The sequence below is a fragment of the Staurois parvus genome, unplaced genomic scaffold (assembly GCF_062004578.1).
Source record: "Staurois parvus isolate SC_StPar_1 unplaced genomic scaffold, SC_StPar_1.0 ptg000636l, whole genome shotgun sequence".
Classification (NCBI taxonomy): Eukaryota; Metazoa; Chordata; class Amphibia; order Anura; family Ranidae; genus Staurois; species Staurois parvus.
The window spans coordinates 9922306-9948912 of NW_028318432.1; the positions used below are offsets into that span (position 1 = coordinate 9922306).

General features: G+C 42.8%; 1 protein-coding gene across 14 annotated transcripts in view; it reads right to left on the bottom strand.

Moving 5' to 3' along the window:
- The window catches only part of ABI1 (abl interactor 1), a 134306-nt gene that overhangs the window by 98803 nt on the left and 8896 nt on the right, over positions 1–26607 (bottom strand). The gene's annotated exons all lie outside the window — the stretch shown is intronic.

The window sequence follows — 26607 nt, forward strand, 5'->3', positions numbered from 1 at the left end:
TTAAGGACGAGTATGGCAATTGATTGGTCTGACAGTGCTCGAACTTTAGGAAAGAAAAGATATTCCAACAAACTGCTGTTAGGATGTACTCATTAGGCACAATTGCCCTGTACTGTGCCCAAGTAAGATTGCACCCCCTCCTTAAATTCCTTTGCTAGTCTCTCTCATTCTGCTAGGCCCGAGCATGCTTACATAACCACCTCTGCCAGCCAGGCCACAGTGATCCCTGCTTCTGCGTTCTCTGAGTGCCAACTGAATCATGCCTAAAGGCAGCCTCTTTCAAGCGGTCCAGGGTACAGTACAAAGCGATCACATCAGTTCATGAACTAGACTTCGGGGGCCAAATGTGCTCGGGGCATGGTAGGTACACCCTAGCGCGACTTCATCCTTATTCATCATAACTAAATCAAAACTAATCTCTTCTTTGCTTAGATTGTTTCAAGGGAACTTGAACTCAGAAAGTGAAGACTTACGTTATAGGGAACATGGACTATGCCTAAACCAGTAAACTTATAAAATATACATTTTGCCTAGAATTCCTTCTTAAAACCAGCAATTCTGTGCCTACAGCATGTATATCTGCAGCACAAGATCTAAGGTACTGTTGCCTCTGACGAGATTAAAGATAGAGAGAGATAGAGAAGTCACCAAGGGGCATAGGTTAGGCCTTGCTGATGTCGTATGGCTGGGGTGGTTCAAAAACGTCAAGCAAAGTGCACATCGGCCTAGTGCATTATCCCTAGGAAGAGGGTTGCTCTTGAAATGCACAAACCATTTTCAGTATCCTGAACAGTGTCCCTGTGGCATTAGAGGGTCCCTTGGGGGTTTTTTTTTTTTTCCCCACCACTTGGGATAATACACTAGGCCAGTGCACTCTTTGTCTTTTTGCAATTTGGTGATGGATGTCAGTACTGTGCCACTCGCTGTTCTCCTGGCTGGAGGCTCTAACATGAGGAAGTAAAGCCCTACTTCTAGCAAGATGGCCTCCTCTACACAGAGACATGGTGCAGGCCTCCTCTACACAGAGACATGGTGCAGAACAAGACTAGAGTTATGCTTTGTGGTTGGGGAAAAACTGTAAATTCTTCCTGAACATTACAGACTTTGTACTGAAAATCTATAATAAAACATCAGTAATGGTCAGGTGTACCCAATTCAAGTGTCATCATTGACCAAAATTTGCACAGTGATGTCACCTAAGATTCCTGGCAGTATTACTCCATGGAATCCAATAGCACTGAGAAAACACTATGAATGGGCCACCCAAATTTGATTACCTTCAATTTTACTGCTGTTCGGATTCAAAGGGGTTTAGTAAAATGTGGCCTGTGGGACCCAACGGCCTGCAAATCAAACAGATGCTTATTCAAGCAACGCTAAACAAGACATGACAAGTTAGTAATGGGGAAAGGTCACAAGCGACATTAGCGACTCTTTTGCCTGCCTCCTTATAGGCACACCTTCCACAGTTCCTTTCCTCTTTAACTGGTGCCTATCCGTGCCGCCTATCCGTGCACATCATGAAGGAGAAAAATTACCCGTTTTCAAAATTTTCTGATAAAGAAAAACTTTATTTTTTCTATTTTTTTGCTCTGTTAATAGTGCAAAAAAAAAAAAAAAAAACAGCCAGTGCCGATTAAATACCACCAAAAGAAAGCTCTCTTTGTGTGAATAAATGATAAAAATTTTATATGGGTACAATGTTGCATGACCGCGCAATTGTCAAAGTGCGACAGGGCTGAAAAATGGACTGGACAGTAAGGGGGTACAAGTGCCCGGTAGGCAAGTGGTTAAATGGCAAACGGCACATTAAAAAGCCTTAACCCATCAGGTTTAGTAGCTCCTCACTTTATGGAAACTTCCCTTTTAATTGCACCCCAGCAGAATATATTTCAAAAAGAATGTATTTTATGAATTTGGTAGATGAGCATTATACTGAGGTTTACCTTGCAGGAAAATTGCCTGTAATAAAAATGGATGGTTTGTAGTAAGCCACATGTACAGACTGGCTAATCTCTGCGCTGTCAGTGATCCGCAGCTCTCGGGTAGTTATGTGGCATGCTGTAATGCGGTGGATTCAGGGTCGGTATAACATGGGAGAGGAGATTAATCTGTCTGGCTCTGTGTCTGTTTATCTACAGCAGACAGAAGAGGGCTGAAGCCACATTAGCCTGCCAGACAGCACAATACAACACAGATGCGCTCATCGCCAGCGTCACGTGACCTTCCTAGCAACACACAAACTTTATTCGGGGCCCGTTCACACTTGTCCGTCACCACGCAGGACGCATGTTACAGGAGGAAACTGCTATGCAATTACAGACCTCCTTCATTCCTAGCTGGCCAACTCACATCAATGCTCTGCGGCTTTGTGTATTTTTAAAATACGGGTCATGCTATATTTGTGTGCGTGAAACCTGCAATTTTAGAGATCAGCTCCAGGAATATTTGAAGTCTGCCATGCAGGGGGGGCTCCATATGCTGGGTATGTCTAGAGGCATACAGTGCAAGATTTATACATCACCGGCCCGCCAGCTCCGGCGTTCTCCTCTGCCCGGCGTTCTCCTCCTCTGCCCGAAGCTCCGATCTGCAGGAGACCAGTCACCTCCAGGAACAAGACAAGTATTCCTCCACCCCAAGACATAAGCATTGAACCCTTACAATTCATATTCCTAGAGCTGGACTTTAAATGAAACATCGGGAACAGGGATCTTCTATGTTGCACCATAAATTGTAAAATGAAGTAAATTCTGCGCACCCCTAAACTCCGGGTAGATTTTGACTCATTCTTGGAGTGCAGCTTTAACCACTTGCCTACTGAGCACTTTTACCCCTTCCAGCCCAGGCCAACGTTTAGCGCTGTTGCACTTTGAATGACAATTGCACAGTCATGCAACGCTGTATCCATATGAACATTTTTAGAATTTTTTTTTCCACACAAATAGAGCTTTCTTTTGGTGGTATTTAATCACTTGCCTGCCAGGCACTTATACCCCCTTCCTTACCAGGCCAATTTTCAGCTTTCAGCGCTGTTGCACTTTGAATGACAATTGCGCGGTCATGCAAGATTGCACCCATATGAGATTTTTATCATTGTTTTCTTATAAATAGAGCTTTCTTTTGGTGGTATTTAATAGTCACTGGGTGCAAAAAGTGCAAAAATTGAGGAAAAAAAAAAAAAGGTTTCTTTGTTTCTATTATAAAATTTTGCAAACAGGTAATGTTTCTCCTTCACTGATGTGTGTTGATAAGGCAGCAGTGATGGGCACTGATAGGCAATGAAAGGCGGCACGGCACTGATAGGCGGCACTGATGATGGGTACTGATAGTCAGCACTGACTGGCGGCACTGCTGGGCACTGACTGGCGCAACTGCTGGGCTGCACTGATGGGCACTGACTGGTGGCACTGCTGGGCGGCACAGGTGGGTGGCACTGCTGGGCACCGATCATCAGGGCACTGATCATCAGTGCCTTGATGATCGGTGCCGATCCCTGCTCTGACAACTGCCGGTTCTCGGCAGTGCTTTCCTCATGCTTTGACAGCGAGAGGAAAGTGCAGCCGACAACTGCATTTCCCTGTGATCAGTGTGTCATTGGGCACAGCTGATCACGTGGTAAAAGGCTGCTGTGATTGGCCTTTTACCACATCACGTGATCAGCTGTGTCCGTAGGACACAGCTATCATGGATATTGCCGGGGCGTGCCGGAGAGCACGTTCTGGGAGGATGTCATATGACACCCTCCCAGAACTGGCTGGCCGCAGTGCAGCCATCATTCGGCTATCTGCAGTCAGCAACTGGTTAATCACCACTGGGTTTTTTTTATTTTTTGCACTAGAAATTAAAAAAAAAAAAAAAACCTCACATTTTTTGCTCCCACTTTTTTTGTTTCCATTATAAAATTGTAAAAACGGGTACATTTTCTCCTTCACTGATGTGCGTTGATGAGGCTGCAGCACTGGTGGGAATTTGAAGAGGCACTGATAAGCACACTGACAGGCGCCACTGCTGGGCACTTTTGGGGCTGCACTGATAATCAGGGCCTTGATAATCAGTGCAGATGTCCTCTGTGACACTTGCCAGTTATCGGCAGTACTTTCCTCATGCTGTGACAGCGTGAGGAAAGTACTGCCGATAACCGGCAACTGTATTTACTTTGTGATCAGCTGTGTCACTGAACACAGATAATCACGTGGTAAAAGGCCGCTGTGATTGGCCTTTTACCTTGTCATGTGATCAGCTGTGTCCGTAGGACACAGTGATCACTGACAGCGCCGGGTGCGAGCTGCGGGAGGCACGTTCTGGGAGGACATCACCTGATGCCCTCCCAGAACTGGGCAACCGCGTTCTAGTTTGGTTGTCAAGTGGTTGAAGAGCAACTCCACTTTTCTTGCAAAAGAAAAAAAAAATCCCTTCCAGGTGATCAATGTACATAGCAAAGATTTTAACACTTTGTTGCAGATTACTTTTTGTTATTCTGAAGAAATAGCTGTTTGTAGGTGTCCATGTGCAGAGTGATAATTATAAAATCACTCCCACACAGATTCAAACAGCTGCTGCTCCTGCAGGGCTCTAAATGAGGAAACTGGCAGGGTATGCATCCCTTTAGACTTAATTTCCCAGAGGGAGTACCTCACCAAAAATGACATTTATGTTGCAGGGGAGGCCCAAAATCTGACTTGCATCTCAGTGCAGACATCTGGGAAAATCAGCAAGCCAATCATCCAAGCAGGAAATGACATTTTCAGGGGGCATTCTGTACACCATTTGTGTACAAGACACCTCCAGGCTGCCATATTGCATTTTACAGAAAAATTACAACACTGCAGATTGAAAAAGAAAAAAAAAAAAAAAAAGTAATTTTTAATAACACTCAATTATAATATAACTTGAGTCATAATTGTAAATAGTTTTTTTTTTCAACCAATTCCCCCCCCCCCCCCAAAGTAGTTACCCTTTTTTGATAAAAAAAAAAGGGTTCTTAAAATTATAGTGTTGCTGCTTCCTCAGCCAATCAGGAGTGAGAGGCCCCTGAGAACAGAGGCTCTCGTGGACATTGCTGGGATGGGATGGGGCTCAGGTAAGTAAGGCAAGGGGTGGGGGCTGCTGCACACAGAAGCTTTTTTAGCTTCATGCATAGAATACATGAAGATAAAGATTCTTGAGCCTTTACAACCACTTTAAGTGTGCAGAGTGATGGGAATTAACAGGATGCTTGTGAGCAACCCTCAAGGAAGAAAAGCATGTGGATTTGTGAACAAGTAGTGGCAGCCAGCACTTTATGCAGGGAATGCAAATGGTAATTTAAAGGATAAGGTCATCTTTTGAGCACGTTACAGCCCGCTCAGAAAGCTGGAGGGAGACTATGCACAAGGCTGACATTGTATGCCTGATCTACTGATCATCGGTTCAATACTTTGCAGGCTCATGTTTGGTGCAAAAAATAAAAAATTTTAAATAAAAATAAATAAATAAAATGCACAAAATTCAGGAAAAAAAAAAAAAAGTGCGCTTATTTATAATTTTTTTCTTAAAGGTGAATTTTGCCTTCAAAGTGCAAATGAGGATTCATTTGATTTGGGGAAAAAAAAAAAAAAAAAAAAAAAACACACACAACATATTATATACACACATACATTTACATTATTATTATTATTATTATACAGTATTTATAAAGCGCCAATAGTTCGCTCAGCGCTGTACATTACAAAGGGAGACAGAACATGTGACAGAACAATACCAATACAATGCAAAACATGAGGGGATCAAGGGCCCTGCTCTTTCGAGCTTACAATCTAGGAGGGAGGGGGTGGTGGCACAGGAGGAGATAGCTGTGGGGGATGGAGTGGTAGGAAGAGTGGAGGAGGGAGGCAAGTTAGCAGGGGGTGGGGTAGGCTTCCCTGAAGAGATGGGTTTTCAGGGTGCGCCTAAAGGAGAGGAGAGTAGGTGATAATCTGATGGGTTGGGGCAGGGAGTTCCAGAGGATGGGTGACACCCTGGAGAAGTCCTGGAGGCGGGCATGGGAGGAGGAGACCAGGGAACTAGAGAGAAGGAGGTCTTGTGAGGAGCGGAGTGTGCGTGCTGGGCGGTACTTGGATATTAGGTCGGTGATGTAGTTCGGGGCAGTATGGTGGACAGCTTTGTACGTCAGCGTTAGGATTTTGAATTTGATCCGTTGCGCAATCGGAAGCCAGTGGAGGGATTGGCAGAGGGGGGTGGCGGAGACAGAGCGGTTGGAAAGGTGAATGAGTCTGGCAGCCGTGTTCAGGATGGACTGAAGAGGGGATAGCCAGCGGCGAGGCAGGCCAGTGAGGAGGGAGTTGCAGTAGTCGAGTCGTGATATGATGAGGGAGTGGATGAGCTGTTTAGTGGTTTCTGGGGTTAGGAACGTGTGGATTTTGGCGATGTTGCGGAGGTGGAGTCTGCACGAGTTTGTTAAAGATTGGACTTGGGGCTGGAAGGATAGGTTGGAGTCCAGAATGACACCCAGTACTCTGGCCTGCAGGGCGGGTTTGATGGTAGCGTTGTTGGATGTGATGGAGAAATCAATGGGGGGTGGTGTCCGGGCTGGGGGGAAGACAAGAAACTCGGTTTTGGAGAGGTTCAATTTAAGGAAGTGGAGCGACATCCAGTCTGATATGTCGCTCAGTAGGTGTGTGATTCGGGCTGAGACCAAGGGGGTGAGGTGGGGGGTTGAGAGATAGATTTGTGTGTCGTCGGCATAGAGGTGGTAGTTGAAGCCGTGAGAGTGTATGAGTTGGCCAAGGGAGGAGGTATAGATGGAGAAGAGAAGGGGCCCGAGGACAGAGCCTTGAGGGACCCCAACAGAGAGGGGGAGTGAGGGGGAGGTGGTAGCATTATAGGTAACGCTGAAAGAGCGTTGTGACAGGTAGGATGAGAGCCAGGAGAGAGCAGAATCTCTGAGGCCGAGGGAGTGTAGTTTTTTGAGGAGGAGGGGGTGGTCGACTGTGTCGAAGGCCGCAGAGAGGTCAAGGAGTAGGAGCACTGAATAGTGTCCATTAGCTTTGGCGGTTAGCAGGTCGTTGGAGAGTTTGAGTAAGGCAGTTTCGGTGGAGTGTAGGGGACGGAAGCCGGACTGTAGGGGATCGAGGAGGTTGTTGTCGTTGAGGTGAGAGCATAGGCGGGTGTAGACTAGGCGCTCGAGGAGTTTAGATGTAAATGGGAGCAGGGAGATGGGTCTGAGGTTGTTCGGGTCATTGGGGTCCAGGGAGGGCTTTTTAAGTATGGGGGTGATGTGTGCATGTTTCAGAGGGGAGGGGAAAGTGCCTGAGGAGAGGGAGAGATTGAAGATGTGGGTGAGGGAGCGTAGGATGGAGGAGGAGGAAGGTCGTAGGAGTTGTGAGGGGATAGGGTCGAGGGGGCAGGTGGTGAGGCGGGCATCAGAGAGGGTCTTGGAGACTTCCTCGATGGTAGTAAGGTCAAAGGTGCGGAGTGTTGGGGGAGCTTCAGTATGAGGAATGTAGGGTGGGGTGGAAGAGGAGGTCAGAGCAGTGGTGGGGCCGTGGGAGAGGGGTGATGAGGGGGTAGCTGAGTGAGGGTGAAGGGGGTTGGAGAGAGTTTGAGCAGCGACGAAGTCCCTGCGGGTTATGTCGAGGGGGAGGGGGGATAAGGGGGTAGCTGTGTGAGAGGGGACAGGTTGAGAGGGCGTGTGAGTTACATACACACAAACCCTGACAGCAGACATGGGGAGTTGTGACTGTACATGCACAGAATCTTAAAGGCTGCCGGTACACATCACAGCCAACATCCAGACCTAGAGAGGACCGGGTGCCAACCAGGCAGGACATCCACTCGTCTAACATAATTCTGTGCTTCTGCCAGGGTTCTCCACCTGTCCATTACTATCACAGTCCCATTCACAGGTTTTTTTTTTCTCCAAATTTATCTTTATTATGGAAAAGCAGTATCCACAATGAACCAAGGAAAAGGCATCAGAGGGACAGAGGGAGATACTGATCTGGTTACTAAATACAGAGATCATCAAAAGACAAAAAAACAAAAAAAATCATCATGTCTAAGGGCTGCCAAAAGAGGATAGAACATGACAAACACAAATCCAACAGTTTTCCAGACCGGAAGGTCAAATGCGAGAGCCTCATTAGGTAGTTTCATGGCTTCCGCCCGTACGTAGCTTTAGCACGTCACAAACTGAACATCTAGTCCTATCGCCCTAGTAAAGAAGAGGGATATACATTGTTTTAACTATTTGTAAGTATATACTATTACCCAAAATAATATTGTGATCTGGTAATGCCAACCTAAAAAAAAAAAAAAAAAAAAAAAAAAAAAAAAAAAAAAAAAAAAAAAAAAAAAATGGTTCGGATCACCTGACAGGACAGTCAGGTGATCCGAGCCATTTTTCTTTTTGGGCTAGGCAGGTGTTCCCGCTGCACCCGGCTAGCTTTGGCTGCTGAATCTTGCATATCTGGGTGGTGCAGGAAGCAAGCCAGTATATCTACATCTGTTCTCACTGCTGAGCCTACAAATGAGCTCTCTGCAGAAGCCTTTGATGGGCCATTTCCTGTTTTTTTTTTCTCTAGGGTGAAAAGTTTTCACTCATTATGCCCTTTGCCAGGCTCACACTCCAGTATTCTAAACAGCCTGCAGAAAACAATACAAATAAAATGAGTTCTTACCAGCAAAGCCAAGAATATTTCCCTACAGAACTGAACTATACAGACAAGTATGAGATTCAATATAGAGACATCTGATCATCTGCCACGAGAAAGTCACCAACATAGGATGTATTATTTAGTTTGTATGAAAGTTATAGAGTTTAAAAACTATGGTATAGAATATTAATTAATCCTGAAGTACTGAAAGCCAATCTAATTTCTTGAGGTCCAAGAATGTCAGAACAGTACAGATATCCCCCAAATGACCCCTTTTTGCAAAGTAGACAGTCCAGCTTATTTCATAAGACGCATGGCGAGTTTTTTGAAATTGTAATTTTTCAGAAAATGAAAATTATTTTCACTATTTTTTTTATTTACATACTGTAACCAGTGCAGTACAGCGTCATCATATAACTGGCATGGTGGCAATCAGGGACACTGACTGGCGACGGTACAAAAAAAAATAAATAAAAATTATAGAATGTTTTTGTTTTAATTTTTTTTAAGATTTCTTTTGCATATTTCACTATGACCAAAGTAGTGGAATGTTATAGTAACATTGTACTACTTTGGGGAAGTGTTTTTTTTTTTTGTTTTTTTTTTGTTTTTTTACACACAATTTGCTTATAGCAAAGAATTATTTTGCTATAAGCAAGCATTTACCTGAATGACATTGATTCATTCAGGGTTTTTTTTTTTTTGTGCTTAGCTGTGATTTGGCCATGGCCAAATCATATGACCATTCACAGCTAGACACACTAGTATACAATGGATGGCATGAAACAAAGCCATCCATTGTATACAACTGTCATGTGACCTGCTGTGATTGGTCACAGCAAGTCACATGTTACTGGAAATGGGGCCGGTACACAGATCTGTCATCGGCCGTGTCCGAGGTACACAGCCGGTAACAGATCGCACAGCAGAGCGGGCCTGCAGGCAGGCGCACAGCGCTTGCCTGAAAGGACGCCATATGGCGTCCATCTGGAGGGACGAGGTGTTTTTCCGGCCGCCTTTGTGCTATTGGCCCGGCGGGAACGGATTAATGTAGCATTTACTTCCTGGAATCAATCTGCCCTTAGCTCAGGCATTGGCTGAGCCGAGAACCCTCCTGAAGGCTCCTGGGATGTATGACATCATTTGCCTAGGCCTGGAAACCAGGAAGTAACTGAAGAAATGTAACAAAAAAAAAAAAAAAAAAAGTTAAAGTAAATATGACATACTTTCCTAACCATTTACTAATGCTAGCAGCAGAAGGATTAAAAATATTTTGATTGCGATTGTTAAGTTCCTCTTTGGTTCTAAAGCCTCAAGTTTTTAACGTACTTTAATTAGAAGTTCTCCAAGTCCCCCAGCAAAGTCCAACAAATACATGTAGATTCAGGGAAGTCCACCTAACGCAGCTTCCTGTGATGTGACAGCAATGCTGCATTGCTACTGAATACAGCGGGTTAAAATTCATGAAATCTTTGGTGAAAACATTGATTAAAACAGACCTCCAAAACAGGGAGATGTGGGAAGTCTATGACTTCTGGGCTAACAACCTGCAGAGCTGGGAAATCTTTTGGAAAAGCCATGAGACCCAGTGGCTCAGTTGGTAATGTCTTTGCCTTACAACACTGAATTCTGACGAAGACACTATCTGCATGGAGTTTGCATGTTCTTGCTGTGTCTGCGTAGGTTTCTTCTGGTTATTCCAGGTTCCTCCAAGCCTTTAGTTTTAGTGAGTTATAGGATAAGCAAAAATGAGCAGCACAGTGGCCAAGTGGTTAGCACTTCTACTTGGCAGTACTAGGGTCGTCAGTTCAAATCCCAACAACAGCACTACCTGCACAGAGTTTGCATGGGTTTCCTCTGGGTACTCCGGTTGCCTCCCACGCTTTAACCACTTCAATACCGGGCACTTTTACCCCCTTCCTGCCCAGGCCAGTTTTTAGCTTTCAGTGTTGTCACACTTTGAATGACAAATTGTGTAGTAATGCAACACTGTACCCATAAAAACTTTTCACATGAATAGAGTTTTCTTTTGGTAGTATTTAATCACCGAGTTTTTTTTTTTTGCTAAATATACAAAAAAAAACTGAAACTTTAAAAAAAAAAAAAAAAAAAAAAAAAAAGTGTTCTTCGTTTGTTATAAAATTTTGCAAATAACCTTTCTTCATAAATTTAGGTCACAATGTATTCTGCTACATTTCTTTGGTGAAAATACCCCAAATTCGTGTATATTGTTTACTCTGTAGGAAAGATATAGAGTCCACAAACCATGGTATGTGTATCTGACAACTGATCAACCCTCATGTACTGACGGCTCATCTCATTTCTTGAGGCCCTGAAAATGCCACGATAGTACAAATGCCCCCCAAACTACCCATTTTTGGAAAATAGTCCAAGGCATGGTGAGTTTTTTGGAGGTTCTAATCTTTTGGGAAAATGCAGGAATTAAAAAAAAAAAGGTAATATATTGTCACCAGTCCAATAGAGCATTATTATATAACTGGTGTGGTGGTGATCAGGGACACTGACTGGTGACATAAAAAAAAAAAAAAAAAATTATTTTTTTTCCCCAAACTTTTTTTTTTATTACATTATTTTTTTTTACTATTTTTTTTCAACACACTGATCAAAGCTATATATATATATATATATATATATATATATATATATATATATATATATATATATATATATATATATATATATATATATATATATATATATATATAATATAAATGAGCCATTGAACTACTCTGGGCAAGAGATCAGGATTGTTTTTTCTTTTTTTTTTTTTAAAACACACAATGTATTCCATTGATATTTGCAATCATTGTTACTGAATGAAACAGATTCATTCAGTATTTTGTTGTGATTAGCTGTGATTTGGCAAAGCTCATCACATGATACAGATGGGCTGTTATTGGCCCTGTCTGTACCATGTGACTGTTTTGACCAATCACGGCTAACACCACAATTGTATACAATGGATGGCATGACAGGAAGCCATCCATTGTATACAATTTTCATATGATCTGCTGTGATTGGTCACAGCAGTCACATGATACTGGTAACGGGCCATGTATTGATATGTCACTGGCTGTGTATCGTGGACACAACCGATAATCGGTCGCACTGCTGCACGGCCCCGTGAGCAGCTCCTTCTGACACCCAGCCAGAAGGAGGAGTGTCTCGCCCGGCTGTCAATCTGCTATAGGCCGAGTGGGAAGGTGTAAAAGACATGCTGGTCGGTTAATTGGATCCTGTCTAAATTGGTCCTAGTATGTGTATGTATGAATGTGAGAATGGGAGCTTAGATTGAAAAAGTTTTTCTAGGGCAGAGACTGATGTGAATGTGTACTATGTATGTTATGCACTGCGTAAATTGATGGCGCTTTACAAATACCTGTAATATATTAATAAAATAGATAACCAAGCATGCCCACAATTGCGGCCTCACCTCCTAAGCACTTTAAGTACCCAGGGAGAAAAGCGCTACAGAAATTAAAATAGTCAGAAAACGCCAAGTTTTGCAGGTCTGCATCCATGCACATCCTATTTAACTTGCAATTACAGATTTTTTTGTATTTTTTTTTTTTAAATGCAAAACAGTGTAGTTCAGCTTTTAGGGATAACCTGTACTAGATAGGACAGGCTGAAGGGTTCTAGTCTTCATTACAAAAAAATAAATAATCTCGGGCCCCTTCCCTTCTCCATCGACACCTCCTCCCTCAGGCAAACTGATACACTCCCACGGCTTCAACTATCACCTCTACGCCGATGACGCGCAAATTTACCTCTCCACCCCTCGCCTCACCCCTTCAGTCACCGCCCGTATCACCCAACTACTGAACGACAGACTGGATGTCGCTCCATTTCCTCAAACTGAACCTTTCCAAAACCGAGCTCCTAGTTTTCCCCCCAGCCCACACCCCCCCCCCCTCCTCCTCCTCTCCATCACGACCAACAACGCCACCATCAGTCCCACCCCGCAAGCCAAAGTCCTAGGTGTCACTCTAGACTCAAACCTGTCCTTCCAACCCCATGTCCAATCATTGGCAAACTCATGCAGACTCCACCTTCGCAACATCTCCAAAATACGTTCGTTCCTAACCCCAGACACTACTAAACAACTCGTTCACTCCCTTATCTCACATCTGGACTACTGCAACTCCCTTCTCACCGGCCTACCCCAACACAGGCTATCCCCGCTTCAGTCTATCCTGAACTCAGCGGCCAGACTCATCCACCTTACCAACCGCTCCATATCTGCCACCCCCCTCTGCCATTCCCGCCACTGGGTCCCCATTGCCTAACGCATTAAATTCAAACTACTAACATTTACATACAAAGCCATTCATAACACTGCCCCAAACTACCTCACCGACCTGATGCCCAAATACCACCCAACCCGTACTCTTCACTCCTCACAAGACCTCCTACTTTCTAGCTCTCTGGTCTCCTCCCCCCACACCCAACTGCAGGACTTCCCCATCCTCTGGAACTCACTACCCCAATCCATCAGACTGTCACCTACCCTCCTCACCTTTAGGCGCACCCTGAAAACCCATCTCTTCAGGGAAGACTACCCCGCCCCCACCTAACAGCCGATCTCCTCCACTCCTCCTACCACTCCATCCCCCACAGCCACTTCCTCCTGTACCACTATCCTCTCCCTCCTAGATTGTAAGCTCCAAGGAGCAGGGCCCTCGAACCCCTCGTGTATTGTTTTGTTACTGTACTGTCTCATGTTCTGTCCCACACTATAATACAGCGCTGAGCAAACCTTCTGGCGCTATATAAATACTGAATAATAATAATCTGAACATCAATGGAAATCTCCCAATGGAGCTACAGAGAGCATTAAAAACAGTCTAACCCTATACTGATATACACAACACTTTAATAATGCATTGGGCTGGAGACACAAGGTAAAATGTAAAACAAGATTTCCTAACTTGCAGACTTATTGATAAGATGTTCTAAGATTTTGCAGAAGATCAGTCAGATCCGTTTAAAGAGAAACTTCTGTTTTTTGTTTTTCTGTTTTTTTAAAAAAGGAAAAGAAAAAAACAAAGTCATCAGCTACAAACACTATAGCTGCTGGTCTCTAAAAATAAGGTACTTACTAGTGCATGAGATCCAGCAAGGTCTTCCTGCTGCAAGTCCCCAGCTCTGACATCTTGGATACTGGTGTCAGCTGTGGTTTCCTGAGGAACCACAGCAAGCTCCCCACTGCACTCCCGTAGCAGTTCATGAGGTCTTGCAGTCTCTTGCAAAATATGACATGTCCCAGGAGGCTGCTGGGCAAGAGGCATCCTCGATTAAAGCGGTACAGTTCATTTACAGGCTTGGGGGAGGGAACACACCGGGACTTCACTTTGGGAGTGAAATTCTGCCTTACATTCTCTTATATGGTCTCATGTATGGCCTTGAATACATAACCCTATACACCGATCAGACGTAGCTTTAAGACCATCCACCTATTAGGTAGGTTCACCTTTTTCCACCTAAACAGCCCTGACCTGTTGGTGCCAGATACCACAGTATACCTTCAAAGGTCTACGGCCCCTATGACTCAAGGCATCAGAAGCAGATCTCTTATGTCCTGTAAGTTGTGAGTTGGGGCCTCCATGAATTGGACTTGTTTTTTCCACCACATCCCACAGATTCTTGATTGCATTGAGATCTAGGGCATTTGGAGGCCAAGTAAACACCTTAAACCATTCTTGAATCATTTTTGCAGTGTGGCTGGAAATGTTCTTCTGCTGAAAAAGGCCAGTACTATTTCAATGAAGGGGTGTGTTAGGTCAACAACACCGATTAGGTAGGAGGTACATGTCAAGGGATATCCACATGAATTGCAGGACTCAAGGTTTTCCCAGCAGAACATTGCCGAAATCATCACACTGCCTCTGCCAGCTTGCCTTTCCTTACTGCATCTTGGTGCCATCTCAATGACAGCTAAGTGACACACCTGGCCATCCACACGATTCATCAGACCAGGCCACTTTTTTTTCCCCATTGCTCCATGGTCCAGTTTTGATGCTCATGTGCCAATAGTAGGCACTTTTGGCTGTGGACATGTGCCAGCATGGGCACCCTGACCAGTCTGCGGCTACGCAGACCCATATGCAACAAACTGCGATGGCCATTTTTCCTGCTTTCAAAACACATCAACTTCAAGGATAACAATGTTTACTTGCTGCCCAATACAAAAACACCAGAAAAAAAACACAACTGCAACCTGCATAGATGTATATCTAGCCTTAGATATAAATTAAAACGTGTGCCTGTTAGTAAGACCCAGAACTGCAATCCAGGCACTAAGCAATGGCTGAATATAGCTTTAGATCAGCCTCTCCCATCCTTTACCCCCAGAGGAGCCCTTGAAATAATCAGGTCTCAGGGAACCCTTTAAATTGATTTTATTTTTATTTTTTTTTGGGGGGGGGGTGTCACTGGGGAAAATGCACCTTACTTTGGTGGCTAGTGGGAAAAATGCTCTCCTTCCTTATCAAAGGCTAAAGAGATCATTGGTGTCATCTTGCTGGCTCTGCTAAGTCTTGATAACCCATCAGATTGGAAGTCAATCAGCCACAGTTTAAGGAACCCCATCAAAGAATGACTCCTTTGGATACACTGTGCTGAAATCCGAAAGCCCCAAATCCTGGGCCAATATAAAAGCTATACCGGTCGACACTCAGGTAATGTAAATAATTGGCCCCCTTCTCTTCTGCACATCCTACTAGCCTCTCACTATTATGAGCAACTTTCCTGGACAATGGGAATACACAGAACATGAGAAGGCATACGATAGATCAACGTGTGACATTGGTCAGCTTCAGACACTCATTTGAAATACAGGTGTAGCACGGTTTACGAATTTAAATGCGTTCTCTGGGACGTTCCGAATTGCAAAAAATTTGTAAACCGAAATGTGGCGTCCCTTAGGAATGCATTGAAAACCAAATTCATCTGTTACGGACATCAGAAAAAAAGTCGCTGTTACTATGTCAGTGCCGGGTTTTAAATGTAATTACCGGTTTTTGTTTTTTTTTCTTCACTATAGCTCAGAGAATCAGCTGTCACTTTCCCCCCAGCTAAAAGAAACAGTTTCCTTTTAGTTTATCTCCTGAGTTAAAAACAAATGTTTCCTTTTAAATTTGTTTCCAGAGATAAAAGAAACAAAAGTATCCTTTAGCTCTGGGGAAAGTAACAGCTAATTCTGTGAACTATAGTGAAGGGGGGGGAAAAAAAAAAAAAACAAAAAAAAAAAAAACGAAAACTGAGGCTTTATTTTCATGCGTAAACCGAAAATTACGTTAACCGAGGCGTTCGTAAACCGAGGTACACCTGTATAAAGAATCTTCCTTTCTAGATCACTACCCGGCAGCATCCAACCATCTTTCAGCTTACTGCAGTCAGCGCAGTTATAAGATCAGCCAAAAACTATGCATTGCATGATACTACTCTGCAGTGGCTGGAAACAATAGATCTGTGTGAGTGCTAACAAGATAAGACACCCATTTGTTGCACACCTTGCTAAAGCCATTATCCCGCTTTCACAGCAGAACCTAACAAGGTTTTCCACCGCTAAAGATAGCTGGATTAGTGTAGCTGGAAAATTCACCTGTCATGCAGGTTTATGAAGATTTTTTTTTATTTTTTTTGCTTCAATTTATACACTCGAGTTACAATAAACTAGCGCTGAACAGATCGACCAGCAATAAGAAAGTGTTTCATTTTGTAAGAAATGTGTGGAATCCCTGCAGTTGGGAAGTCAAGGGTGGAGCTACAGGAACCGGCTCCTCTGGTCTCTCTAGCATGCTAGAGGGCAAGGAGGAGGAGATCAATACATGATGGCACACAGCAAGACTGGAAAAGTGGAATTTTAAGCACTCACCTGTAAAGTTGTAATACAAACAGCTACATTTAAAGGGTCATTGTTCTCGACACACATTTTACATGGGGCTGAACACTAATCACCTGAGTTATGGATTTGATTTTTAACGTAAACCTGCGCAATGTACATTCATAAACGGTCTGCCGATCAGCCGAGCACTGGCAAAAATGGATGGGGGGGCGGGTTGAAGAAATAAGTCCCTAGCCACGCATTAGCTTTGAAAGGGATTGTTTACACACTTCTCTACACAGTGGCTTAGCGATTAGCACGTCTGCCTTGCAGTAAATGGGTCATGGGTTCGATTCCCGTCCATGGCGCCTCCTGCATGGAGTTTGCACGGTCTCCCTGTGCCTGCGTCGGTTTCCTCCGGGTACTCCGGTTTCCTCCCACACTCCAAAGACATGCTGATAGGTTAATTGGATCCTGTCTAAATTGGCCCTAGTATGTGTATGTATGAATGTGAGTTAGGAACCTTAGATTGTACACCCCTTGAGGGTTAGGGACTGATGTGAATATACAATATATATGTAAAGTGCTGCGTAAATTGACAGCGCTATATAAGTACCTGAAATAATAAATAATTCCCAGGGACAAGTGGAGAAAAGAGAGAGTATGCACAAAACATTCTGCTGGTTTTGCCATAGGAAGTTGGAAGTTGGGGACTCTTTTAAAAACACCAGTAGTGATAGATGTAGAAAGCTGCATTACAAATGTGAGTTGTCATGTTTTTGCATACACATTTTGCCACATTAGGAAAAAAAAAAAAAAAAAGCTATTTATATCTCCCACAATGCATCTCTGAATAGTCATTGTGTAGTTGTTTAGTTGCCACTTTGAGAGTGGCTTTATCTGCGTGGAGCCAAAATATGCAGGTGGCCATGCTAACTGCAAGTGATGAACCGATATATTGGCTGCCGAAAATTATCAGCCAAAAATAAGGTTAGCAACATTTTGCCGATACAAACTGCCCCCATTCACTTCCATACAAAACTCCTCTATTTAAGTTTTTTTTGTATTTGTTATCTAGCTATCTAACTCACAAAAATACAAAAAAAAAAACTTAAATAGATATACACACACACACACTTATGTCCAATTTTTTTTGTGTTACTTTCAATAAAACTTTTTTTTACATTACTGGATTGCATTTTTCAAATTCAGTCATTTAAATTAAAAAATGGAACTAGACTGTATCTGAGCACCACAAACCAAAAGCGCTATTTAATTAATTTTTAATATTCAAAGCAAACTCCTCCATCCATCCGTGGCTCCATGCTTTATTTTGCTGAGAAATCACTTTGAAAAACATCCTCCTAGCATTGGGGTCTCCAAACTTAAATTCAAAAGGAACAGTTTACTGTACTTCAGACTTTAAGGGGCCGGATTATGGTCAGTGGGGGTAGAAAACGTGCTGAGACCAGGATCTGTGAGAATAAACATGTCCTTAGGGTTGGTGGTCAGTAAAATGAAAAGTATTGCCCCATCATTGGTATTAGTGGAAGGAATAGTAACTCATTGTTGGTAACTGTGGAAGAAATAGTGCACCATTGTTGGTAACTGTGGAAGAAATAGTGCCTTGTATCATTTCAGAGGAATAGTGCCCCAAGGACCAGTTAAAGGCTGGCAAAGGTCCACAGTTTGGAGACCTCTGCCCTAGCATTTCTGGAAGTGGCGATCTTGAGTAAGGGCAGATTCATGTAGAAATTACTTCCTGGAAATAACCTGCCCTTAGCTCAGGCATGCAGACAGAAGGATTGTGCTTAGATGAGAAAACCCCTCCTCCCCTCCTGAAGGCTCCTGGGATGTATGACCTCACTTGCCTAGGTATGGAAACCAGGAAGTAACTAAATTGTAAAAAAAAGAAAAAAAAGTTTAAAACATGTACATATGATATACTTTCCCATCTATTTACTAAAGCTAGCAGCATAAGATTTCAAAATAGTCAATGCTTATTGAAAGAGTGAAGTTGTATTTAAATCTTTAATTAAAGTGTAATACAATTATATAAAAAAAAAAAAAAAAATATATATATATATATATATATATATGTGTGTGTGTGTGTGTATATTTTTTTTTTTTTTTTTTCTTTTAAACTGTCAGTTTTCATTTTGGTGCACCACTACTAACTGCATACATGAGCTCCACGCAGAGTAAAACTTTTCCATGATTCATCTGCGTGAAGTCCCACAGCACAGGTCAGGCAATAAAAGCAAGAGCAGCAAAGCACGCTGGGAATTTACTGTATAGTGAAAATTGCCAGTGTCCATTGCTTAAAAAAAATATATATATATATAAATAATAATAATAATAGTAATAATATGCTTGAGACTCAAAAAAACGCGCCTAGCCACGTTCTATGTTTGAGCGTTTGTACAGCTGAAAAACTCTTCTTCAAAACGTGGTAGTTCTGAAGGTTTTTTTTTTTCCAGGCTGAAAATGCCCCTGCCACAAAAACACAGATAAAAGCCTATGTCTGCATAGACACATAGAACACGCTGGGGAGTAGAGTACTAACTTTAGAAAAATAAATAAAACGCCTGGCGCCAAACACAGCAGCTGTAAAAACGTCCAGTGTGAATGAGGCCTAATGGGACAGATTTCAAGGCAACAGTTTCCAGTTCTGCCCCATCGCTTACTAGAATGCCCCTTCTGCATTTTCTGTAAACTATTAAAAGAATCAGTAAACCCAACATTTCATATTTCTGATATGTGCCTGCTGTACCATGAAAAATATCCTGTTCTCCCTGTATGGCTTCCTTTTTGTGTGAAATCCCTGGCCCATATTTCTCTTTTAAAAACAGTGAGTGAGGACTGACCCTTCAGCAAAATGTCCAAATGGTAGACCTGAACTCCAAGTGCTACCATTTCAATGGGTTTTTTTTTTTTTTTTTTTCCTAGGGCTTATTCCTAGATTGTAAGCTCCAAGGATCAGGCCCTCCTATCCCTCTTGTATTGAACTGTATTGTTGCTGTATTGTCTCCCTTATATTGTAAAGCGCTGAGCAAACTGTTGGTGCTATATAAATCCTGTATAATAATAATAATAATTATTGCCCGTATGTTGCCCATTCTTTTCATTACTGGAATCAGCATAAAAAAAAAAAAATTGGTTTATAGATGTGTTTGATCGTACAGTTTCTCTGCAGCTATGATTGACGTAACAGCTGGTGTCCTGCCTTTACCACCTTAATGTCAGTTCAAGTAAAGAAGAAAAATTAAAAAAAAAAAAAAAACACCTGTGGTGATACCACAAAAGTAAGATAACATTTTAAATCTTAGTGCCTGGAGTTCAGCTTTAATGTGGTCTTCAGGCACATCTTCATTCACATATCAAGGTTGTTGGGCAATTTATTGCAAACCAGGAGCACTCTTCTGTACCAATATACCAATGGTATAGATCGAACATCTACTCTTACAAGCCATGTGCTGGGAGGAAGCATGCAGGGATTTGGGTGAACTTGTACAAAGAGTTTTGCTAAAAATGTCACAATGTCATTAATACATTAGCATTACAGAATGCAACAATAAGCTACTAACACACACGATCTCCATTGAAGAACCAGATGTGGGGAGAACTTGGGTGGTTTGGAGGAGATAATGTAGAGAGAAACCAAGTGAGGAAATGCCTAGGAGCCTTGTTGGGGTGACAAATGCCAGGCACCTAGACCACATGCAAGAATCACAAGTCTATTAGGATGATGGACAACATTTGCCAGCAGGAAGTGGGTGACCCACAGGTACGAAGTCATTCATAAATGTGTTCGAATTTCTCTGCTGACTTAATTGAATAATGACCCATGAAGTCTGCTTTTGACATCAGTCAACAAAAAAACTAAATAACCAAGCTTGTTCCGTGGCAGTCAAAAGTTGGTATTTCGAGAGGCCTTTCAGCTCGAAGTTAAAGCGGAGCTCCACCCAAAAGGGGCGTTTGCGGAGCGTTAAACACCATTCAAACTTCATTATAGGCGTTTGTGGGGCGTTTCTAATGCTTGGCAACCGCTGCAAAACCGCGCATGTGGCGTTTGCGGAGCGTTAAAAATGCTCCACAAACGCCAGACCAACGTTTGTCAAACACTATAGGGGCGTTTGGCAAGAGTTGGAAAAACAGTCAAGTGTGAACGAGCCCTTAGACTTCCCAACCAGTAATGAAACTTATTTCATCTGGCCGAGTGACTACCTCCTTCTGCCTTTCGGTATTTAGGTCCTGAAAAAAAAAAAAAACTTTCCACTAGGGACCTTCTGTATGGAATTGGTATATTCCTTCCGGCATATTTGTGTGGGGTTTTCTGGGTTAATCCAGGTTCTTCCCACAACCCAAAATCACACTGGTAAGATGAATTGTCCTCTAAATCGCCCCTAGTATGTGTAGAGAGACAAGTCAGCTCCACTGGATCTCAGTTAAATAGAATTGGTTCTACATACTATGCAAGGTACCTAGATAAAAAGCTGACAAAAAAACAAAAACAAAAAAAAACCACACAACACCAAACACACACACTTACCAACATTTGATTCTCACAAGCAAACCTTATATCTATATTATGACACTGTTAAATTACTTGTGCCACAATAAAATATTTTTAGAGATTTCAAAATAGTTTGGTCTCATGTCTGTCTAGTAAAAGGATTGCTCAGACGCCTTTCAATTATATGCAGAAAAGCCGTGTGCCTCCAGCACATGAACCAAAGTTTTCCAGCACACCAAATTCTTCACAAACTGCACAAACTGAACTAATTTTATCATTCAGAATCCCTTTGTATTTCTTTATATACACCCAAAATGTACAAAACAAAAACAAAAAAAAAACACACGTACACACCGCACAGCCTTGCTAAAGTGGAACTTCACTCTCTGAATAACATTGGCTATTTTTAATCCTTTAGCTGCTATGGTAGGAACATAGATCATATTCACTGGCTTTTACATTTTTTTTCTTAAGTTATACTTTCTGGTTTATATGCCTAGGTAGTCTTCAGGAGGGGTTTTCTCAGTTAAACACACCCTCCTGCCTGCATGCCTGAGCTAAGGGCAAATGGATTCTAGCAAGTAAATTCTACATCTCCCTCCTAGATTGTAAGCTCGAAAGAGCAGGGCCCTTGAACCCCTCGTGTATTTTTTTTTTTACTGTATTGTCTCATGTACTGTCCCCACTATAATGTACAGAGCTGAGCAAACCTTTTGGTGCTATATAAACACTGTATTATAATAATAATACTACATGGATCATCTGCCCTTACTCAAGATGGCCACAGCCAGTGTTTTTCAAAGTGATTTCTGTCAAATAAAGCATGGGAGACATGGGTAGATGTGGGAGATTGCTTTGAAAATCAAAAAATAATTAAACAGCGTTTTTGTTTTGTGGCGCTCAGATAAAGTGGGGTTCCACTTTAAACCTAAATCTGAAGTGGCAGTCACGTGTCACCCCGGTCCCCCGATTCCTCTCCCCTTTTGTTTACTTCCTGCCAAGTCCTTTGAGTGTCCACATCACTGCCTTCCTATTAGCAGTCCAGCAGCATGGGCTTTTCGGGATCCAGTAGAGGAGTAACGTCAGTAGAAGGGACTGGTGCATCTGCAGTGCTGGATTAGCAGCACACTGCACACAGAAATAGTGCAGGGGTCTTAAAGCGGACCTTCACCCCCAAGATCACTTATGGTTCCTTGCACTTTATTCCCCCCCCCCCCAATCACAGTATAGGCTGGCGCTTTAAAGGCTACGTTCACACTAGCTGTGTCAGCAGGCGTCAGGGAAGTGCTTTTAACGCTTCTCAAACGCCTATGAAAAATCTGCACATGGCAGCACACAGTGCTGTTCACATTGAAGTGTTAGCGTCACATTACGTCGCGGCAAAACGGACGCCTCATGTCAAGTCAGGAGGAGTTGAAGCTTCCCATTCAAGTCTATGCTGCCGCTCCTCAAACACCTGGCAGGCATTTGCGACACGGTTGGAGTGTTAACACCATTTAACCTCATTATAGGCATTTGTGGTGCGGTTTTAACACTTGGCAAACAACTAAAAACCGCACATAGAGCGTTTGGGGAGCGTTAAAAACACTTCCCAAATGCCTGTCAAATGCCCCGTTTGGCAAGAGTTAGAAATAAAGTCAAGTGTGAACGAGCCCTTAGGGGTTTTTTTGTTTTGTGGTTTCTTTTTTTACTTTGACTGTTGATTCATTTTTTTACCACCCCCCCACACTTTACGCCTAGTCCCGGTGCTGCCCCCCCACCGCCATTCCCACCTAGGCAAGAATGACATATCCCTGCTGCCTCAATCTTCTGGAATTCTATGTCACAAATCCCAGGAGGCTACAGGAGTAGGGAGTTTCAGCAGCCAGTGGGCAAAGTTGCACACATCACCGGAGGCCAGCCACTTGAATCCAAAAAGGCAGCAGACTCCTGAAGAATGAGGCTTATGAAAGTAGCAGTGCAGGACCTGGGTTGCTGAACCTGATCAGCGGCTTACGGCAGGGAGACATTGGATCTGCTGGGCAGGTCAGTATCTGAATTGAGGACAAGCCTGGATAACAGGCGAGGATTAAACATTTACAGGAGCAAGTGAAGCTCTTTCCTCCACAAGTAAGAAGAGTAAACTTCACAGTACAGGTTAGAGGGGGTGGGAGGTCCTATTTTGTCTAGAATGTTGCGTAAAAAAAAAAAAAAAAAAAAAACTGAAATCTTCCATTATAGTACTTTAGTAGGTTAAAATTATAATAATGTTAGAATTTTTAACAGAAACAAAAAGGAGCTACAGTCACAAAATTGTAATAAAATCACTTGTGATTGTTATCACTTGCAGCACCTACTTAGGATATGCCTGTAACTGTCCAAATAATTTTACTTGCCAAATCTGTGATTTCATAAAGGCAGCAGCCATCAAAGGTGTGGGCATCTGAAGCCCGCTGCAATGTATTTCAGGGATTCCATGCAGCTTGCAACCCAGCATGCACCTCCTGATCTCGCTCCTGCACAGTAATGACACTGCGCCATGCACACAGAAGAAGATTAAGCTGCCCGAAGACTCCTGGGATCGATGACACAGATATCCCAGGAGTCAGTAGGACTAGTCTACTCACCTAGGCTGCTAGAACTGGAAGTCTTAGGGAAAAGAATATAATGAAAGGGGAAAAAAAAAAAAAAAAAAAAAAAAAAGGGACTTTTATTATTCAAATGCATAGGCGCTGTTGGTGGGCATTAGAAGAAGAATAACTTTGGAAAATGAGTGAAACTTTGCTTTAAAATTACACCTATTGTGGTTAACAAAAATGTGAAACTGTTCTACTCCAGTGCTCTCTGCTGGTATAAATGACACTGCTTACCCCATCATCAAGATGGTTTTCATGCAGACTTGTAACCGATGAAAAGAGGAGGTCATGACTGACCAGGTCTGTTAGATTATATGTGAACTGGTCAAGCTCTGGTGCCTTTAGGACAGTGCAGATATATTCAAAAATGTTGTGCTACGGACAAAACAGAGGAGGTAGTTATTACAAGACGCTTAAAGTAGAAATAAACTCCCGGAAACACTCACCTCCATCTTCCAGTGATTCAACAATATACAGTGAAGGAAATTAGTATTTGATCCCCTGCAGATTTTGAAGGTTTGCCCACTCACAAAGAAATGATCAGTCTAAAAATCGCATGGCAGGTGTATTGTAACACAGAGACAGAAGAGCAACAAAAAAATTCAAAAGAAATACATGTTGTCACCTTCTCACCAAGCTGCTTGGCGATAGTTTGGTAGCCCAGTCCAGCCTTGTGTAGGTCTACAATCTTGTCCCTGACATCCTTGGACAGCTCTTTGGTCTTTGCCATGGTGGAGAGTTTGGAATCTGATTGTTTGATTGCTCCTGTGGACAGGTGTCTTTTATACAGGTAACAAAATGAGATTAGCAGCACTCCCTTTAAGAGACTGCTTCTAATCTCAGCTTGTTACCTGTATGAAAGACACCTGGTAGCCAGAAATCCTGCTGAATGATAGGGGATCAAATACTTGTTTCCCTCATGAACATGCAAATCAGTGCATAATTTGATAGACATGCATTTCTTTTGAAATTTTTGTTGCTATTCTGTCTCTCAGTGTTACAATACACCTACCATTCAATTTTTAGACCGATCATTTCTTTGTGAGTGGGCAAACATTCAAAATCAGCAGGGGATCAAATACTTATTTCCTTCACTGTACATCACTTGATGGCAATGGTCATCTCCCTGGTCTACTTTTGGGTCCTGTGTTTCTGGCCTCAGTGTACACTCAATAGAAGACTGCAAGTAGGCAGGCAAGTGTATGTTATTGTAGAAGTATGCTGTATGTATTGCAAATTAGGTCTCTTCTGCAAAAAAACAGCCGACTGCTTACAGGTTTTTTGTTTTGTTTTTTTAAACAAGTTAGGTTTAGATTTTACATTTACAAAGCTTTAACAAAAGGCTTTTAGCCATGTACCTGGCCATGTACCTGTAATCTTTAAGTCTCATTGTACTCAGCTGACAGCTGTCATTTTTTAACTGATAAACTAATGTTGTTCTGTCTCCTTAGCTGATCCAGTGTTCTGAAAGAAATCCTTTGTTTTGAAAATAAAAAAAAAAAAAGGGTATATATAGCTATTCACAGCCAAAATCTTGAAGTTTTGGATAGAATATGGAACAATTTAATTTTTGCTATCTGTATACCATTGAAGAAATTGGCATTCATTTCTTGCCTCAGGGATGCAACAGGATATCGGAAGAAATCTCCCAAAGGGAGAGGAATTCCCCTCCTAAACAGTCGTGCCTTAAATAGTGGTCTCCAGTGGAAGGTTTCTCCTCACCTCTTGTTCTGGTGACAAATTAGAAATGTTATATTTCCCCTTACATTCTCGTGGGAGAGGAATGATCACCAGTACATATACAGGAGTGAGACACCCAAACACGGACAGCAATAACAAACAAGAAGGATTCAACTCTTCCTCACTCCATCCTAAAAACTTTAGGGGGAGCAAAAAAAAAATAATGTTTGCACTGCAAACCGAACCCCGCATACACACTATTGGCAAAAAAGTATTGGAACACCCCTCCAAATCATTGGATTCAGGTGTTCCAATCACCTGCATGGTCACAGGTGTAAAAAAAATCAAGCCCCTAGGCATGCAGACTGCTTCTACAAACATTTGTGAAAGAATGGGTCGCTCTCGGGAGCTCAGTGAATTCAAGCGTGGTACCGGGATGGGTTGCCACCTGTGCAATAAGTCCATCTGTGAAATTTCCTTGCTACTAAATATTCCACGGGCAACTGTTAGCGATATAACAAAGTGGAAGCAACTGGGAACAACAGAAACTCAGCCACGAAGTGGTAGGCCACATAAAAATAGCATAGCGGGGTCAGCACAGAGTCAATAGCTAAATATCTCCAAAGCTTGTGTGGCCTTCAGATTAGCACAACAGTGTGTAGAGAGCTTCATGGAATGGGTTTCCATGGCTGAGCAGCTGCATCCAAGCCTTACATCAAGTGAAATGCAAAGCATCAGATGCAGTGGTGTAAAGCATGCCGCCACTGGACTCTAGAGCAGTGGAGATGTGTTCTCTGAGAATAATGAGTCACGCTTCTCTGTGTGGCAGACAGACGTGTCTAGGTTTGGTGGTTGCCAAGAGCACGGCACTTGCCTGACTGCTTTGTGCCAAATGTAAAGTTTTGTGGAGGGGGTTATGGTGTGGGGTTGTTTTTTCAGGGGTTAGGCTTGGCCCCCTAGTTCCAATGAAGGGAACTCTTAAGGTGTCAGCATACCAAGACATTTTGGACAATTTCATGCTCCCAGCTTTGTGGGAACAGTTCGGAGATGGCCCCTTCCTGTTCTAACATGGCTGCGAACCAGTGCACAAAGCAAGGTCCATAAAGACATGGATGAGTGAGTTTGGGGTGGAGGAACTTGACTGGCCTGCACAGAGTCCTGACCTCAACCTGATAGATCACATTTGGGATGAAATAGAGTGGAGACTGCGAGCCAGGCCTTCTCATTCGACCTCAGTGCCTGACCTCACAAATGTGCTTCTGGAAGAATGGTCAAACATTCCCATAGACATACTCCTAAACCTTGTGGACAGCC